The sequence below is a fragment of the Rhinatrema bivittatum genome, chromosome 4 (assembly GCF_901001135.1).
Source record: "Rhinatrema bivittatum chromosome 4, aRhiBiv1.1, whole genome shotgun sequence".
NCBI classification, from domain to species: Eukaryota; Metazoa; Chordata; class Amphibia; order Gymnophiona; family Rhinatrematidae; genus Rhinatrema; species Rhinatrema bivittatum.
In genome coordinates this window covers 65,734,806-65,755,956 of record NC_042618.1, presented here as the reverse complement: position 1 = coordinate 65,755,956, position 21,151 = coordinate 65,734,806, and the positions used below count along the sequence as shown (strand labels likewise).

Below are 21,151 nucleotides of genomic sequence, written 5' to 3'. Positions count from 1 at the left end.
CAAATACCAGAAAACTTGCTCGACAGACAACCTCATACCAGCCTGCATCAACATCCCTAACTGAATTGATCTCACAACAGCTGACAACACCATCTCTTCCTGGTTCAAAGTCATCAACATCGCCAACCAAATTTGCCCCACCTCCTCAAAAACCATCAACCCTGCCCAAACCAACAAAAAACCTTGATATTCCCTGGAACTTAAATCACAGAAGAATCTCCTCAGAAACTCTGAAAGACAATGGCGTAAGCATCCCACTCCGACTACGAAAGCATCTTACTGCCTTCAGATGCACAACTACAGGATTTCCATTCAATGAACGAAACGAGACTACTATGCCCAAAAAATACACAACCTCCAATATAACGCTAAGGCTCTCTTTGCTATTGTCACCAACTTCACCAAACCTCTCATTCACCAAACGCAGGAACCAAAAACCAATGCGATGACCTAGCCCCCCAGAACTCCAATAATACCAATTTTCATCTCACTAAACCCACCACCTCACTCTCATCACTAGAATCCACATCTTCCCTAGAAATAGAAAATATCCTAAAGAAGATGAAACCCTCCTCGCACCCAGCGGAAACCATTCCACCTAAACTCCTCCTGTCCATCCCTAAGGTAATTGCCAAACCTCTATCAGATATATTAAATTGCTCCTTAGAACAAGGCACCGTTCCATCCATTTTGAAACAGTCAATAGTCAAACCAATACTCAAAAAAACCCAACCTTGATCCCTCAATCCTCTCCAACTTTAGACCCATCTCTAATCTAATCTACCATTTCTTTCCAAGGTACTAGAAAGACTAGTCAACTCCCACCTTACTGATTATCTTGACCAACATAAAATCCTCTCCCCATCACAATTTGACTTTCAAAAACACCTGAGCACAGAAACCCTACTCCTATCACTGACGCACTCATCAAAGGGGTTGACAGCGGCAATTCCTATCTTCTGGCCATGTTAAACATTTCAGCCGCATTCAATACTGTTAACCATGACATCCTAATAAATCTTCTCATGAGCATCGGCATCACGGGAACTGCACTATCCTGGCTACAATCTTATCTACAAAATAGACACTACATGGTCACCCTAGGTAATCACGAATCCAATCCTATCAACCTCAACCGGGGTGTCCCCCAAGGCTCCTCATTATCCTCCACTCTGTTCAACATCTACATGCTTCCCCTAGCCAAACTCGTCACAAACCTGGGAATCGTCCATTTTATTTATGCAAATGATGTTCAAATTCTCATCCCTTTCACAGACTCTCTTCAAAAAGCCCTGCAATCATGGGACCCATGCCTTACTTCGATCAATCATCTCCTTACAGACATGAACCTTGCTCTTAACCTCCACAAAACTGAACTTCTCATTATCTCCACCAACCACACCCCCTCTGCCAAACCCCCACTCCTCATTACATTTCCCCCACACACTCGAAACCTCAGAATCACCATCGACAACCAACTTTCTTTAAAACCATTCATTAAAGCCATCCTAAAAGATTGCTATTACAAACTACACACGGTTAAGAAACTCAGACCTCTACTACACTTCTCTGACTTTCGCACAGTGCTCCAATCCATTATTTTTTCCAAAATCGACTATTGTAACTCTCTGCTCCTCGGCCTCCCCTCCACCACCACCAAGCCCCTACAACTCCTGCAGAACGCCACTGCCAGAGTCCTAACTAACACCCGTAAAAGAGACCACATTACACCTGGCTACCTATCAATTCAAGAATACAGTACAAATCCTTATCCCTCATACACAAATCTATAATTAATGAAAACACACACTAGCTTAAACCACCCCTCCTACTCCACACCTCCCACAGACCTACTCACACCATCCACCAAGGTACCCTACACCTCCCCTCCCATAAATCCACTAAACTTTCCTCCACAATGAAAAGAGCATTTTCATTATCTGGTCCAATCCTGTGGAACTCCATGGCTCATGACCTCCGCACAGAAGTCTTCACACCCAAATTTAAAAAAAAAACTAAAAACATGGCTGTTCCAACAGGCCTTCACCTAAACAGTCTATAATCTCAACCCCCCATTAATCCACTCCTGTGTCTTTTGTTGTAAATAATTTTTATTATGGAAAAGTTTCAACAATACATCGGGAGTTAGCGATACGTAGTTTCTTCTATATCCCAACTCCAAACCACAGTAACAGAATATTCTGGAGGTTTCCCCATTACCCACCCCCCTTATACAAGTCCCAGTTCTTGTCAATTAATATCGCAGTTATGAACACACGAGTGGTTACTGTCTTGTCTATTGGTCCATTCAGCAGTTAAGAATCAAACTTCGAGCTCGATGTGGTAAGGCCTGGATATAGCCCTGCCAAATACGAAGAAAGCGTCTTCGCCTTTGCGGGTCCGTCTTGGAAGATAAGCTTTCAAGTTGCATCAGGCGATGGAGATGTATTCGCCACATCCAGAAAGAGGGATTCGTCATTTCCTTCCAATTAAATAGAACAATTTTTTTCCCTACCACAAAGGCTTTGCGAAGAAACCATCGAGGTTCCTGGCCCTTAATCAAGGGTCGGGGGGATACAATCAAATAAGATCATATATGGGGACATAGGCAATTTCACATCCAACAACCCACTCAGATAGTGTACAATCTTCACCCAATACGAATGAATTCCCGGGCATTCCCAGAAAACATGGGATAAAGTCCCCTTAATACATGAACATTTTGGACAGGATGCATTCTGCACAAGGTGCGCATGAAAGGCAATTTGTGGTGTAATATATGCTCGATATAAAAGCTTGACTTGCATTTCTCTATAATACATACTACTGGTGACAGTTATAGACATTCGCATCGAAGCCTTAAAAACACCAGGAGGTACCTGAAACAGCCCATCCCTATTCCAGCGCTCCGTCGCGTGAGTACAAGCTTCAGGGGCAAAACTTGTAGTAAGTACCTGATAATATGCTGAAAGTGAGGGGCCATGGGATTTACCCAACTGAAAAAACCGCTCAAGAGCCTGGAGGTGGCCCAGAACCTTACAAGAAGCAGGAAGTGAGGTAAAGTAATGACGGATCTGCAGGTAACCAAATAAATGAGTATCCGGCAATCCATATAAAGTTTGGAGGGTCTCAAAAGTAAAGAGGACTCCGGATTCATCCGGGACATGACCCAACATAGTTATACCTTTCTGCTGCCATTCCCGGAACACCCTATTCTGAGATCCTGGAGTAAAATGTGGATTACCCCCAATAGGCATCAGAAACGCATTACATTCAGGAAGGCCAAGATATTTTGTCAGATGTTGCCAGGCTTGTCGGAGAGGCACTATAAGGGGGTTTCGTTTAATGTCGTAGGTCAGTTCCCTATTAGGACACATTAGTATAAATCGTATATCCATGGGGTATACCAACGTTTGCTCCGCCACGAGGTTAAGAAAGGTAGAGTCTCCCGAGATCCAATCTCGGACCAGGCGTGAATTTGCCGCCACCACATAACTGGTCAGATCCGGTACTCCCATACCACCCGCACCCCATTTCACTTTTAACCAACGCAGGGGGATACGGGCTTTCTTCCCCTTCCATATGAAGGTTCGAAGTAATTTGTCCAGAGTCCCCATATCCTTCCGGTTAAAGGAAAACGGAAGATTCTGTATCACGTAGAGCCATTTAGGTAGGATAATTAATTTAAATAAGTTAATGTGCCCTCCCAAAGATAACGGAAGCCCCCTCCATTGACTTAGTTTGTCCTTCGTCAAGTTCAATAATCGGGTAATATTAAGAGAGTAAATGGATCGCAAATCTGTAGAGAGATAAACTCCCAAGTATTTAAGCACAGATTCGGCCCAGTGTAATGGAAATGGATCCTGCCAACCCGCCCGCAAGGTGGCAGGATAGCCCAACGCCTCTGATTTATCCCAATTGATGCTGAGTCCGTAAAACTCTCCAAAAGCTTTAAAGAGCGCTAGTAGTGTCGGTAAAGAGCAGGCTGGGGATGTTAGGAAAACCAAGATGTCGTCAGCAAAAGCGGCTTATTTAAAAATCTCTTTTGTTGCACCCGAGTAAAACTGCACCCCTCGTATCAAAGGAGTTTCCTGCAGCGCTATGAGCAACGGTTCTAGCGTCAGTAAAAATAAAAGGGGAGATAACGGACAACCTTGACGCATTCCCCGTTGTATTGGGATAGGGGAAGACAACACTCCATTAACTAACAATCTAGCTTGAGGGTCACAATACAGCAACTGAATTGCCTCCAAGAAAAACCCTTGAAACCCAATTTCAGTGAGTACTTGGAACAAATATCCCCATTCGACCCGGTCAAACGCCTTTTCTGCGTCTAGGCTGACCAGTAAAAAGGGGATATCAGTTCGTTCACACAATGTCATTGCAGCCATTATGTTCCTAATATTGGTTAGGGCGTAACGTTTTTGGACAAATCCCACCTGGCCTTGGCGGATGAGGTGAGGTAAAATGGTACCCAGGCGATCTGCTAGAATTTTGGCCAGGAATTTGTGATCTACATTCAAAAGTGAAATGGGACGATACGCTGTTGGTTCCGACGGATCCTTGCCTGGTTTCGGGATTAGGGTCACGTGTGCCATGTTACCCCAGCAGAGGAAAGGAAGCCCTGTGCAATCCAACTCTGAAACACCAAGGGAAGAAGGCCCTTCATGGGTTCTATTAAACACTGGTAGAATTCCGCACTATATCCATCCGGGCCAGGTGTCTTCAATTTTTTAGCGGCCCGAATGGCCTTACTAACCTCCTCCTCCCGAATCGGCTCATTTAACCACCGCTGCTGGGCCACAGTGATGGAGGGCAGCTTAACACGGGCAGAAAACGATTCCCATTTTGTAGGAGACCAACCCCCAGCCCTATAAAGTTCAGTGTAATATTCTTGAAAGGCCTTTAAAATATCAGGGGTATCATTAACAATCTGCCCTCGATTGGTTCGCAACGCTGTAACATGTCGTGAGCCACCCACGGAGCGCACAAATTCGCCAGCATCTTCCCTGATTTATTCCCGAATTGATATAATTTATATCTATAATAATGAATACTTTTAAGGGCCCTTTGGTGTAAAAGGGAGTTGATCGTGGTTTGCAAAGCCAGATAGGCAGCGCGCCGAGATCCCGACTGTTGCGCTACAAGATCTTGCCTTACACCCTTTAACTGTGCACTAAGAAGGAGCAATCTCTGATCGGCAGATTTCCTCCAGTGAGCTATATATGAAATTATATCGCCTCTCAATACCACCTTGGCCGTATTCCAGAAAAGAACTGGGTCCCCCAGATGCTGTGCATTCAGCGTGGCGAATTCCTCCCATCTCTCTCTGATGTACTGCTGAAAAGCCAAATCCTCCGCAAGAAAATACGGGTACCCTCCAGTGCCTCTCTTTTGGTGGAACTTGATTGGTCTTCAAATCTAACCAGATGGGCGCATGGTCAGAAATGAGGACATCACCAATGTCCGCTTCAGTAACTTGTGAAAAGTAGGAGGTGCTTACAAAAAAGTAATCAGTGCGAGATTGAGTTGCATGTGCTCGAGAGAGATGGGAGAAACTTTTCTCAAAAGGATGCAGTGTCCGCCACGAGTCCACTTAATGCAATGTTGCCTCTAGGGTCTGCAATTCCTTGCTAGGCCGTCCAGCCAGCGGACCAGCCGCCAGTCTATCCCAGACCGGGTCTTTTAAGGCATTAAAATCTCCCCCTATTACTAAATATTTATCTAGATAAGGTAGGAGCGCTTGCTGGAGTCTGCGGTAGAACCCCGCTTGCTGAGAATTAGGAGCATAAACTCAGCACAGCACCATAGGAGTCTGCTGTAATTCGGCCTCCAAAATCAGGTACCTCCCCTCAGGATCTTTAAATTCGTTCAACACCCGCAAAGGGAAATTCTTTTTTATCAAAATCGCTACTCCCACGGATCGGGAACTAGCTGATGCAAAATATACCTCTCCCACCCATCCCTGGCGCAGCTTTAAATGTTCTAAATCGGATAAGTGAGTTTCCTGCAGGAACGCCAGGTTTGTGGAATTACGTTTTAGAGCCTGCAGGATTTTATGTCTTTTAACCGGTGAATGGATGCCACAGACATTCCAGGATGTTATCCTATGTCCTGTTTTAACCATAATCGGACACCCAAAATCGAATTTTCCCATGTGTGTATGACCCAACAAAAACAAGAGGGCCGTCCCAGCAAGGACCCTCCCCTGAACCACCGTGCGGGTTCCACTCGTGCGACATCTAATATATCAGAACATGAAGTGCACTTTTTTGTGAATACCTTCCCACACCACCCCCCCCCCCATTCCTTTCTATTCCTAAATCCCCAAACATTAACCTAATCAACCCCAATTCCAAGATCACGACGTAACACTTACAACTCTCACCCCGTCACCAGCCCACCCAGATCAGAACATTCCCCAACAATGATATCATGTTCAGCTTTTGTTATCCCCAGCGAAACAGAGCTGGGTATAGAGCAGTGCAAAACCCATGCCTCCACCGATTGCTGAATCGGGTGTCAGAGCCCTACTCGCCTTGCCATATGATAGAATATAATAAACTGGAAAACACTTATCCTATCTGCTCTTTCCATTTCCCCAGTTGCAAGCGGAGCTCCCCCTATCTATAAGCAGCCCACTCGATCCCCAAGCTTGACTTCCAAACTTATACAAGCTCTGTCATGGTATAGTTTTCCCAGAAATTTTTCCTTATTAATTCCACCTAAGTTAAGAAACAGGAAATATAAAGTTGAAAGAACAACACACATAAAGTACAACAATATAAACCATTTTCAGTTGGAAGGTGGCTTCACCGGTTCCCGTATCGTCCATGTGTGGGTTTCCCTGCACCCCATAACCGGAGCCAGTGACCCAGGCATTCCCCCCGCAGTCAATTCAGGAACAGTCCCGCAATTGCAAGATATCTTATCGTCGCTAAAAGGCTGATTCTGGCAGGCAGGATCAAAGCGATATTCACCGTGCACGGAGGTGCGAGCCACTCGTCTTCAGCAGTCCTTTTTCCTCGAGCCCAACCAAGTCACCCCTCGTTAGGCTATCACTGATTTTGCTCGCAGGACTCGGGCAATCAAGAGGCACACCCCCGTATCAATTAAGTGTTCGTCCATCTGATTTGGGTTTTTTTTGGGGTTTTTTTTTTTAATAGTTTCTCCTACCTGAACAGACTCCTTGCGCTCCGGGGGACAAACAACAAGCCCAGGGTCGTATGTGGAGCAGCTGGGTCACAATTAAGAATGTTAATTGGGCTCCTTCTTTTTTTTTTTTGTGTTTTGAATTTCTAATTACCATTGCATAGGTCGACTCAGGGAAATGCTGGCGGCCATCTTGCCCATGTGGAGATCAGGCACTGTGGTTGTTTGTTGTTTTCCTGGAGGTCCCTTCCGAAACGGTAAGTGTTTTGATAAACTCCTGTAGTTCCCCGACAGTGGAGAACCAGCGGGAGCCGGTCGCTGTAGTGACTCAAACTCGTGCTGGATAAATAATCAGGGCTCGGTGACCAAGATTATGGAGCTGGGAACATAACAGTGCCAGGGTATGCCGTTGGGCTGAGAGGGCCGCTAAAAAATCCTGAAAAATAAGGATCTTCTGACCCTCATATCTTAGTTCTCCAGTACCCCTTGCTGCTCGCAAAATCTCTTCTTTGTGGGCATAATTCAATATTTTGGCTATGACCACTCTAGGTCTGTCCTGCTGTGGTTTTTTAATTCCCAGCCGGTGGGCCCTTTCCACTCTCAGGGGCCCATGCTGCAAATTTAAAGCAAGTTCTTTAATGAGCCAGGCTTCCAGCCAAGATGATAATTCCCTCTCAGGAAGTGATTCTGGCAATCCCACAAAGCGAAGATTGGATCGTCGGGATCTATTTTCTAGGTCTTCAATACGATCAGTTTGGGATGCCAGGGCTTTTTTGAGAGAGGCTAGCTCTGTCTGTGCAGTATGCAGGCCATCTTCTGTCTCAGAAACTCTGTGCTCTAACTCTCCGAATCGGGCTTCATAGCTTGCGATAGAAGCCGTGAGGTCTCCAAGTTGGTGGGATAGCTTCTTAAATTCTGGTTCTAATGCCTCCACCACAGCCGCTTTGATATCTGCCCAGTTTGTGGGGACCGGGGATTCAGACAGCCCCAGCTCTTCATCAGACGCCATCTCAGCAGGCCTTCCCTTTTCCTTCTCTTTTTTTCTTTATCTTTCCGTGCCATACGGGTTGACATTTTACTCTCAATTAATACAGAGAGAGCTCACCGTCTTAATACCAAGGTTTGTTGGTATTGTAAAAATATTAAATGTAAAGGATGGGGCTGGATAGGCCGGGTGAGAGTCCGAGAAGGAGAATCACATCTGCTCTCCCTCACAGCGTCACATGATCCCACTCCTGTGTCTTTAAAGCACTACTCCCTCTTACTTCCCTAGACTGAATGAAACATAAGATTCTTCCCCCTACTTGTACATACGTCCTCTTCCCCTGCATTTCCCTCTCCTCCTTACTTAAGCATATTTCCTCCCCCTATTTCCCCCTGCCCCCCTTTTTTGCCAGCATCTATCCTTTTATTTTAAATATATTCTGTCTACTTTTGTAACACAGTTCTAAGTTAAATTCTATCATTTGTTATACTTTCATCCCTTTATATTATTCATTATCTAATATGTATTGTTATATTTTTTTATAATATTCATCCATACTTTTATATTACTCTAAATCAAATATTTTTATCCTATGTTCCTTAAAGGTTTTTTCAATTGTTACTGTTACGCGATCTATGTAAAGGTTGTGCCTACTTCCTGTGGCCTTCCACCTGTTTTTTGTAAACTGGTACGATGTGCAAACGGCTATCGGTATACAAAAATGTTAAAATAAATAAATATTGTTCTGTAACCATAGCTCCTCTTTCATAGTGGTACTCTTTCTACTTCTTCTGCCCATCCTACTCTGTAATGCAAGAGCTTTGACTAAAAACTGAATGTTTTATTTTTTTTAAATGACAATTCATTTGAAATATTTGATATTAAAACAGAAAGCCAGCATGATAATTTGGCATTTTTAGACTTGCATTATTCTAGGAAATTGCACAAAAATTTGTTAATTTTGAAGTGTGGATTTTTAAATATGCATATCTTTTTCATGTCATGTATTTCTGTCTAATAGTAAGAAAAAAATCCACTCTCTGCTTAAAATGGGTGCAAACTTGCAATACAGAACAGCTGTCACAACTCTTCCAGTGGGCTCTGCTCCAATCGTAGCTATCTTTTCTAATGAAGGACCGAGCCTCATCTGACCATTTACTTACCACTCACATTATACTAGATGCTGGTAATATGAACCACAAATATCTACTGCAATTTACTTAAGGATATAAAATTTTACTTGTGTTCATGGTGACATCATGTTAAGAAATTTACTAAGCATCCCTAGCAAACTTAAGAGTAAATACCTTACCTACACTTTAATTGCCTAGGACAAAATCAAACTAATTCAAAACGAATCTGCTCTTTCAAGTCATGTAGTTGAGACAAAGTTTGATTGGATTTTGATTTATTTTAGATTTTGCCTTTCAGCTACTTTGAAGCAAATTACATTTCCCTTTCCTCTGAGGTCACATCGCAAACTGAGAAGTGCCCAGCTGCTACTGGAGAAAGAGAGAGAGAGACTGGCTCTATAGAAGCTCATAAAATAGATGCACTATCTACCTAGCTGCATTCAAGCTAAGTAGAGAGAACATGGTACAAATCTACTCTTTCACATTTCATCACTCCAAATCATATTAAATCTTCACTGATGGTAACTGCGCTGTTCATGTGGGTGACCGTGCATGTTAAACTGTCCCCCAAAACCAGCTCACCCAGAGTTCATAATGCCCCCTCTTACAGTGGTATAAAAAGTTCACAAATCAGTGAACCTCCACAGAGATTCTCTTTCTCTCTCCTCCCTTCCTCTCCCTCTCCCCTTCTGAAACGGGATTTACGAAAAATATTGCAAATCCCATTTCAGCCATAATGCACAGCTATCGCAGGCATAACACCAGGAAAAAAGGTAGATATTTCTGGCATTAAATCCCGTAATAGCATGCATGATGGTATCATATGCAACATTAGAGCCCTCATTTCCATTTACTCTGCCCAAACTCCTCCCACTTGAATATATTTTTTGAATTTGTATATGCATTTGACGATGAAATATTTAGTGCATTCATTATGGCATTATCATGGGCATTAGGGCCCTAATGCCCACGATAATGCCCTAATGTGATTTGTTGGATGACCCTGTAAGTTTTGTACCTGAGGTAATGGAGGGTGAAGTCAAGTGTCAAGTTTTTATATCCACCAACTTCACTGGGAGAGAATATCCTCACAACAAAATCGGCCCTAACACACTGTACTCCAGAAACCTTAAGTACAAGTACAAAACATTAAACAACTGGTTTCCTGGTCAATCTTATTATTACAATGCACCACATCAACACAATTCAATGCAAAGAATGTTAGTTTTATAGGACCAATACGCAACGAGTCTGTATATCAATTAGACCCACCATGGTAATGTCACATTACTTTATTTATTATATCTTTCAACTATTTTTTTGGATTTTATAATTGACTAAAATGAATCCCTATTGCCACGGGAACTCAAAAATATTGCAATTGAAAATTCACTTCAAGTATAGCTTCATAGAAATCAGCAAAACTGCAATACTTAGCTCATCGTAAAGCCCCGACACGATCGCGTTTCGAACCACGCGGTCCTGCTTCAGCGGGCAATCATCTTTTCCACATCTTCTTAATGGTAGTCCTTGAGTTCACAATATTCCCTTAGTGGTATCAGAAATGGTGTCTTTATGGTCCTCCTTCAGCGAGTCTGAAATCAGACCGCTGAAAAAGGACCATAAAGAGAGGAGCTGCAGACACCCCTTCATGAACTTTCTGGTACAATGGACATAGGTGTGCAGAATCCCCTAGGGTATCATGAGTCAGCTGGTAAAAATCCTGCAGCCCTTCAAGGATGTCACGGAGGAGCTAAGTTCCAGAAGTGCCACCTTGGCTGACATCATCCCTATAGTTAATCTCCTGGATGAACATTTGGAGGCCTTTAAACAGGAAGAGGGAATGACAGTTGAGGTGCTGCATTGTCTGGACATTTTGCAGCAGCAGGTGAAAGAGAGATTAAGGCCTTTAACAGAAGACCGCACATTCATGCTCGCCACAGTCTGTGATCCCCGTGTGAAAGGGAAACTCTCCCTACAGTACGATTGTCTCTTATTGGTGAAGGACCTGCTGTTAGCAAAAGTTCGTGAACAGGAGCACCATAGGCAGAGACAGATTAGGCGTGAAGCAGAGGTGGAAACAGCGGGCAATTCAGAGAGTTGTGCTGCTAGCCCAAGCAGGAGCAGCACTGTATCAGTGACAGACAGTACCTCCTCTCCTCCACTTCAGAATGCCAAAGGCATGTTGCCCATAAAGATTCATCTGTTGTGCGACAGGCGAGAGAGAAAGCAAAGGAGACACCAGCACAGCTTTCAGTGACACGGTATCTCTCAGAGCCGATAGAGAACATGCAGACAGATCCGCTGGCATATTGGGCACACAAGTCCACTGTCTGGGCCACACCTAGCCAAAGTGGCTCAGCAATATCTGTCATGTCCACCAACCAGTGTGCCCAGTGAACGTGTCTTTTCAATGACGGGATATCATTAGCCCTCACCACTCAAGGCTGGCACAGAGTTGATGGAAATGCTAGTGTTTTTGAAAGTAAACCTGCCTTTGCTTGGGTTTCCAAATTTTCCCTGTGAATGGCAAGATGAATAAAATCTTGCAGCAGCTCCAACTGCCTCCTATGCTCCAGATAATATAAGCACTGCAGCACATGTACCTGACCTGAAACGCTGTGCCTGACTGTCCACTGTCCAGGCCGTATGACCCTACAAGGGCCTGACCTGAAACGATGTGTGACTGTCTACTGTCCAGGCCGTACACCGTACATCCCTACAAGGGTTTGACCTCGATTGCTGTGCCTGTACGTCCAGGCCTTATGTCCCTACATGGGCTTGACCTCTGTCCTCGACTGCTTTGCCTGTTCATTCAGGCCTTATGTTCCTACAAGGGGTTGACCTCGATTGCTGTGCCTGTTTGTCCAGGCCTTATGTTAAGAACATAAGAAAATGCCATACTGGGTCAGACCAAGGGTCCATCAAGCCCAGCATCCTGTTTCCAACAGTGGCCAATCCAGGCCATAAGAACCTGGCAAGTACCCAAAAACTAAGTCTATTCCATGTAACCATTGCTAATGGCAGTGGCTATTCTCTAAGTGAACTTAATAGCAGGTAATGGACTTCTCCTCCAAGAACTTATCCAATCCCTTTTTTAAACAAAGCTATATTAACTGCACTAACCACATCCTCTGGCAACAAATTCCAGAGTTTAATTGTGCGTTGAGTAAAAAAGAACTTTCTCAGATTAGTTTTAAATGTGCCCCATGCTAACTTCATGGAATGCCCCCTAGTCTTTCTACTATCCGAAAGAGAAAATAACCGATTCACATCTACCCCTTCTAGACCTCTCATGATTTTAAACACCTCTATCATATCCCCCCTCAGTCGTCTCTTCTCCAAGCTGAAAAGTCCTAACCTCTTTAGTCTTTCCTCATAGGGGAGTTGTTCCATTCCCCTTATCATTTTGGTAGCCCTTCTCTGTACCTTCTCCATCACAAATATATCTTTTTTGAGATACGGTGACCAGAATTGTACACAGTATTCAAGGTGCGGTCTCACCATGGAGCGATACAGAGGCATTATGACATTTTCCGTTTTATTCACCATTCCCTTTCTAATAATTCCCAACATTCTGTTTGCTTTTTTGACTGCTGCAGCACACTGTACCAATGACTTCAATGTGTTATCCACTATGACACCTAGATCTTTCTTGGGTTGTAGCACCTAATATGGAACCCAACATTGTGTAATTATAGCATGGGTTATTTTTCCCTATATGCATCACCTTGCACTTATCCACATTAAATTTCATCTGCCATTTGGATGCCCAATTTTCCAGTCTCACAAGGTCTTCCTGCAATTTATCACAATCTGCTTGTGATTTAACTACTCTGAACAATTTTGTGTCATCTGCAAATTTGATTATCTCACTCGTCTTATTTCTTTCCAGATCATTTATAAATATATTGAAAAGTAAGGGTCCCAATACAGATCCCTGAGGCACTCCACTGTCCACTCCCTTCCACTGAGAAAATTGCCCATTTAATCCTACTCTCTGTTTCCTGTCTTTTAGCCAGTTTGCAATCCACGAAAGGACATCGCCACCTATCCCATGACTTTTTACTTTTCCTAGAAGCCTCTCATGAGGAACTTTGTCAAACGCCTTCTGAAAATCCAAGTATACTATATCTACCGGTTCACCTTTATCCACATGTTTATTAACTCCTTCAAAAAAAGTGAAGCAGATTTGTGAGGCAAGACTTGCCCTGGGTAAAGCCATGCTGCCTTTGTTCCATTAAACCATGTCTTTCTATATGTTCTGTGATTTTGATGTTTAAAACACTTTCCACTATTTTTCCTGGCACTGAAGTCAGGCTAACCGGTCTGTAGTTTCCCAGATCGCCCCTGGAGCCCTCTTTAAATATTGGGGTTACATTTGCTATCCGCCAGTCTTCAGGTACAATGGATGATTTTAATAAGTTACAAATTTTTACTAATAGGTCTGAAATTTCATTTTTTAGTTCCTTCAGAACTCTGAGTTGTATATCATCCGGTCCAGGTGATTTCCTACTCTTCAGTTTGTCAATCAGGCCTACCACATCTTCTAGGTTCACCGTGATTTGATTCAGTCCATCTGAATCATTACCCATGAAAACCTTCTCCATTACGGGTACCTCCCCAACATCCTCTTTAGTAAACACCGAAGCAAAGAAATCATTTAATCTTTCCACGATGGCCTTATCTTCTCTAAGTGCCCCTTTAACCCCTCGATCATCTAACGGTCCAACTGACTCCCTCACAGGCTTTCTGCTTCGGATATATTTAAAAAAGTTTTTACTGTGAGTTTTTGCCTCTACAGCCAACTTCTTTTCAAATTCTCTCTTAGCCTGCCTTATCAATGTCTTACATTTTAACTTGCCAATGTTTATGCTTTATCCTATTTTCTTCTGTTGGATCCTTCTTCCAATTTTTGAATGAAGATCTTTTGGCTAAAATAGCTTCTTTCACCTCCCCTTTTAACCATGCCGGTAATTGTTTTGCCTTCTTTCCACCTTTCTTAATGTGTGGAATACATCTGGACTGTGCTTCTAGAATGGTATTTTTTTAACAATGACCACGCCTCTTGGACATTTTTTACTTTTGTAGCTGCTCCTTTCAGTTTTTTTCTAACCATTTTTCTCATTTTATCAAAGTTTCCCTTTTGAAAGTTTAGCATGAGAGCCTTGGATTTGCACACTGTTCCTTTCCAGTCATTAAATCAAATTTGATCATATTATGATCACTATTGCCAAGCAGCTCCACCACCGTTAACCCTCTCACCAAGTCCTGTGCTCCACTGAGAATTAGGTCTAAAATTGCTCCCTCTCTCATCGGTTCCTGAACCAATTGCTCCATAAAGCTATCATTTATTCCATCCAGGAACGTTATCTCTCTAGAGTGATCCGATGATACATTTACCCAGTCTATATTGGGGTAATTGAAGTCTCCCATTATTACTGCACTACCAATTTGGTTAGCTTCCCTAATTTCTCTTAGCATTTCACTGTCCATCTCACCATCTTGACCAGGTGGACGATAGTATACCCCTATCACTATAGTCTTCCCTGTCACACAAGGGATTGGCGACCCCATAAAGATTCAATTTTGTATTTAGTCTCATGCAGGATGTTTATCCTGTTGGACTCTATGCCATCCCGGACATAAAGTGCCACACCTCCTCCCGAGTGCTCCTCTCTGTCATTGCGATATAATTTGTACCCTGGTATAGCACTGTCCCATTGGGTATCCTCTTTCCACTTGTTCCTACAAGTGTTTAACCTTGATTACTGTGCCTGTCCGTCCAGGCCTTATGTCCCTACTTGGGATTCACCTCTGTCCTTGATTGCTGTGCCTGTCCATCCAGGCCTTATGTCCCTAGGTGGGATTGGCTCTGTCCTCAAATGTTGTGCCTTTCCGTCCAGGCCTTATGTCCCTTCCAGTGTTTGACCTTGATTACTTTGCCTGTCAGTCAGGCCTTATGTCCCTAGGTGGGATACACCTCTGTCCTCAAATGCTGTGCCTGTCTGTCCAGGCCTTATGTCCCTAGGTGGGATACACCTCTGTCCTCGAATGCTGTGCCTGTCAGTCCAGGCCTTATGTCCCTAGGTGGGATACACCTCTGTCTTCGAATGCTGTGCCTGTCTGTCCAGGCCTTATGTCCCTAGGTGGGATACACCTCTGTCCTCGAATGCTGTGCCTGTCTGTCCAGGCCTTATGTCCCTAGGTGGTATACACCTCTGTCCTCGAATGCTGTGTCTGTCAATTCAGGCCTTATGTTCCTACAAGTGTTTGACCTCGATTGCTTTGCCTGATCATCCAGGGCTTATGTCCCTATGTGGGCTTGACATCTGCCCTTGAATGCTGTGTCTGTCTGTCCAGGCCTTATGTTCCTACATGGGCTTGACTCTGTCCTGTATTGCTGTGCCTGTCCTTCCAGGCCTTATGTCCCTAAATGGGATTGACCTCTGTCCTCGACTGCTTTGCCTGTTCATCCAGGCCTTATGTCCAGTCCTAATGGCTGAACCCTCATTGCAAAGGGAAACCTCAGTCTCTGGCAATTCAAACTAGTAATCCTTCAGAGCATGGATCCTTAAATAAAACAAACAGTTTTCTTTAGTTTCAGGGCAGAGAAGAGAACTTCCTCCGTCTTGCTTATGAAGTCATGATCTGTTTGCAAATGCTTAAATCCTAACAATTTGTACCATTATACACTCCATGGGCCAACCCATTCCAGGAAGCCCTTTCCTGCTCAAAGGAACGGGAACTCTTCCTGTTGTTGCAGCCTATCTCTTACCACCTGTTGACCCATGTTCAGAACAAGAAAAGATCTCCAAGGTACTTAGACTGTGGCAAACACAACACAGTGAGACCATGCTCACAGTGAGACCCTGCTCCAGGTTGCCTTGCTTTGAAGGCTCATGCTCTACTCTAGGGGTCAACCCATTCTGGGGAGCCCTTCCCGGCTCAAAGGAAAGGGAACTCTCCCCGGGTGTAGCCAGCCTGTATCTACCCTGTGACCCATGTTGAACCGCTGTTTACATGGTAACTTCCTCGGCCTTGAAAATTTTCTTTTGTATATCTGCTAACTCTACAAGATTTTAAAAGACCAGCGAGATCTCACTAGACGCCAACGGAAACACCCCACTCTAGGGGCGAACCCATTCTAGGGAGCCCTTTCCTGCACAAAGGAAAGGGAATTCTCCCCGGGTGTAGCCAGCCTGTATCTACCCTTTGCCTCTGTGCCTTGCTGCCATACACCAGATGACTCACTCAACTCCTTGTGGTGTTCTGGCCACTATCATGGTTGCTCAGTGTGTTGGTGCTAGTCTTTCTGCTTGCTATGTATGTTCCTCCTTCATTGTGTTGTAGGATGTCGATGCCACTTGTCTTGCCGCTTTGCCTGTCGTGCTGCCTTCGAGGGTTCATGCATCTCTTATCAGTGCTCTTTTGAAGCTGTGGTGTGTTTTTGACACTCACTGCTGCTTTGTGCCTCTATTAAAACACTCTTCTTGCCACTCCTGGTACCCCTTTGCCCCCTTAAAGTACCTTGGGCTATTCATGCCACTTTGGTGCTACTTTGCCACAGTCTAAGTACCTTGGAGCTGTTTTGTTGTTGTGATGATTGCTCCCCAAAAGTTTCATCAAAATTGATAAGAAAACCCCAATTCTGCAGCCAAAAATAGGCTGCAAATACTTCCTCCATTGACTTTAATGGGAACTGGAAAACGAATGCATGTATCAACGTATCGGGGCGCCATTGTACGCATGCAACGCATGTGCCCCCCCCCCCCCCCCCCCCGACGAATACGTATCCCGAATGCAACGAATACTTTCTGGCTGCACATCCCCCTAGCAGAGACTTTACCCTAACCTCTTCAATTCACTCATTCTCTAGCCATTGTTATGTGGTGGGGGATGCACTCATTCTGTTACACCTGATCCTGCAGAATCCCTCTTACTCGTTTCTCCTCTCTGCTCCAGCTATCACAAAACCCCATCTCACTGGCTACCATTATACCACCTGATGGCTTTGGCAGCTGCTGGAATAGATCAGAAAGACGTGTTGGTACAGTGTATTGGAACACTAATTCAAACTCTAAATAATCATAGAATTATATTGCTTACATACCTGACAGTGTAATTTGCTGATCTGATAATACAGTTCAGTGCCTGAATGTAATCTGCTTTGAAGTGTCATGAAAGGTGGAATATAAATTTAAAAAATGTAGGTGCTAGTGGTTTAATTAACATCAGCCAACATATCTTTTATGGGGTACTGGGCGGGCCTGACTGCTCCATATGGGGGTAGTGAGATATCCCTGCCCTAGTTCTGTAAGTCTTGGGGTCACACCTTGGGGAAGTGTGAGCAACCCCGATTCTCCTACCTTGACAAGGTCATGGCTTCCCAATCCCCTTTCCCCATATGTCTCCTGTGTTTTTTTCCCCTGAATCCTTAGCCTTAATGTAGCATCAAGGACCTGCTTTCCTGCAACTAATGCTGTGTGTATGCATGAGAGTACTTGGAGTTACATGTCTAACTGAACAACACTGGACGTTTAGTTTGAGACAGACCTGGCTTTCTAGTGTAATAATGCATGGGATATACTACCATAGAGCTGGATTTTCAAAGGATTGTGCGTGCTTGTTATAAAATCGGGCATACTCTTTTAAAATCTACCCCATAGTCTTTCTGACTCAATTTTTTTCCCCCTGGAGCAAGAGCTGTTTCTGGCTTTAAAACAGAGGGATAGGTTCAGCTGGGCCACAGTCATTCCTCCTTTTGACAGGGCTGAAATAAAATGGAAAGAGGTGCTGGTCCAGAGTAATGGAACAAACATACCACACTACTTCTAGCTTCAAATAATCATAGAATTAAATTAGGTGCATACCTGATGTTGTAATTTGCTGATCTGATAATACAGAACAGCACCTGAATGTAACCTGCTTTGATGTGCCATGAAAGATGGAATACAAATTATTTAAAAATTACAATTTATAAAAATACTATAAAAGGTAAGAAAATCATTTTTCCCCCTAGGCATCGTCTCAACAATTTCAGTTCTCAATTACTATCCTTTCTGGCACACAAACAACTGGAGATTCTTAGAAATATTTTGTAGGATGGAATGCCAATATGAACATAATCATCCTGCCTGACACAGCTGTTGGAGTATATTTGGAGACAAATGCTGTTCTATTATCTTTTCTAATTCTGCTACTTTGATCCAACAGCGCGTTGTTGTTCAACAGTTTCCATGCTGATTCTTTTTCTAAATTTTAGTCTATTTTTTTTTTACTCCAGAAATCTCTCAACCATACTGTGTAATGATCTCCTTAGCTTGTCAGGGTCACTGACAATATTTTTAACCCTTAATTACTGTGAAAAAGGTAAGTTCTTTTTTTTTTTTTTTTTTAAAGAATAGAAGGAAGAAGCTCTGTGCTCTTATCTGTCATTTTGCTGAACAATCTGGTCTCATTATGCCCATTCTTATTACTCAAGGTGACATCCAGGCAGTTAATCCGTGATCTGCTACAGTCACCTGCAAATGTAATTGGGGTGTCAAATCCACTGAGGTATACCATTAAGGAAATGAAATTCATCTCATGCTCGTTTCAGAGCATGAAACACATCTCACACACCTGTGCTTGCTGATTCACACTGGCTCCCGCTTAGAGCGAGAATCAAATATAAGACACTCATACTAATTCATAAATTGATAAATGATACAAGTACTGCATGGGTAGGTTCCAGACTACATATTTATTAGGGATGTGAATCGTTTTTTGACGATTTAAAACAATCGTCAGATATATTTTAAATCGTCAAAAATCATTAGAGCCGCGATACAATAACAAATCGTCAAAAAATCGTAAATCGGGGGAGGGCGGGAAAACCGGCACACCAAAACAACCCTAAAACCCACCCAGACCCTTTAAAACAAATCCCCCACCCTCCCGAACCCCCACAAAATGTTTTAAATTACCTGGGGTCCGGGGGGGGGGGGGCCCGGGGCCCGGGGCCCGGTGCGATCTCCCGCTCTCGGGCCACGGCTGCGTTAATAGAAATGGCGCCGGTGGCCCTTTGCCCTTACCATATGACAGGGCAAAGGTAGCGCCGGTGCCATTTTGGTTCCTGTCACCCGATGTCACGAGTGCAGGAGATCGCTCCTGGACCCCCGCTGGACCCCCAGGGACTTTTGGCCAGCTTGGGGGGGCCTCTTGACCCCCACAAGACTTGTCAAAAGTCCAGCGGGGGTCCGGGAGCGACCTCCTGCATTCACGCCGTATTGCCAATATTCAAAATGGTGCCGGTGCTACTTTTGCCCTCACTATTTGGTGTTCTGAGTTCTGGACACACAACCCCCCCTACCGCGGGCCTAATTCTCAGGAAAGAGGGAGATACTGAGGGGCTTTATACCTTGGAGCTTCTACGATACACCAACAAACATGCGCGCACGCACACACACACTGAGTCAGTACACCCGGATCCAGTTATTAGCTGGAAAGTTTATTTGAGCACTTACTAAGCAAAAGGATAATAACACAAATTGTAAACAGCAAGCACTGGAGAAGTGATTGCAAGCAAATAATACTAATAATAATTAGAAAGGTATTAAATCTTACGTTCCCAATGACAGATGGAATGGGCCCAAGAATAAATCCGTTTCAGCTCCGGAAGTCTGAAATAAGTAACAGGCGATGCTCTCTGCTGTTCTCACAGCCCTGCATACTTTTATCCTAACTTGAAAAATGCAGGAGCGGAGACACCTCCCTCCTTCTGTTTATCCCAATGCAGCGCACACCACCCCGGTGTTACTCCCAGGTTTCTGGTCTCACTTTGGGCTAACAGTTCTCATGGGTTCAGCACATAAGCATTTTTAGTACCTGCACAGTTCCCAGAAACATCTAAAAAGGACTCTCTAAAAATAACCACATTTGCAACAGGTGCTTACAGACATCTTCCTTCTCCGAGGCTGTGCTTTCACTAACTGAGGTTGGCTAATTGTGGCCAGTAATTAGACGAACCACCAACACCTGGCTATAAAAAGAAGAGTTTGCAATGGAAGGTGCTGTTCTATAATGAGCAGTGATGTAGCAGAGAGCATAAGAGATGTTTTATTTTCTGTATTATTTGTATTTTGTGTTTTAACTGTTATGTAATTTTACTGTTATGTTTGGTTTTCTTCTAAACCACTATGATATCATTGAATAGCAGTATTCAAAAACAAAATTTAAATAAATCAGCAGCATCGCAAAACCAAACTGAAATCATCTTGCTATAACCAGAAATCTTGTGTATCTAATTCTGCTTGCATACAAATATTAGGATATGATGGGGCCAAGTTTAGACCCTTTTACAGTCTTGAAATTGCATACATAATGTGCAGTAACTGCTTCATCTAAACATTGTCTAGGTGGCTGTCTCTATACACTACCCCCAGTGGGTATCCAGGCTTCTAATATTCTATTTGTGGAATAATTGGTTTGTTAGACTTTTTTCTTTTAATTGGACAGCCTTCAGTCTATAAATAGGATAACCAAGGGAGGAGCAGCAGTTATGTTTTATATATTCTGACTGGGGAAGAGAAGAGTAGCAAATATACTCAGCAGCTTATAATACATTAAATGTGCATGTCATGCGAAAGTTCCCCTTTTAAAAATAAAAATGCTTGGTAGCTTTGTTTAAAAAAAAAATAAATAAATAAAAAATGATGGTGGCAGAATAATGGAGGTAGTTGCTAATGCTGGAAGACAGATCCCCACAGGCAATTTATCTGTCATACAATTTTTAAAAAATTTAGTACAGCATTGCATATGAATACAATTTTCAAAAGTTATCAGTTAATTCTTAAAGCAACCTATAAAATAATTTTGTAATAAATACAGAATTGTACTT

The 21,151-nt window shown here is 43.4% G+C and overlaps 1 protein-coding gene across 1 annotated transcript in view; it reads left to right on the top strand.

Moving 5' to 3' along the window:
* PELI2 (pellino E3 ubiquitin protein ligase family member 2) overlaps positions 1-21,151 on the top strand; it is a 387,703-nt gene that overhangs the window by 315,546 nt on the left and 51,006 nt on the right. The gene's annotated exons all lie outside the window — the stretch shown is intronic.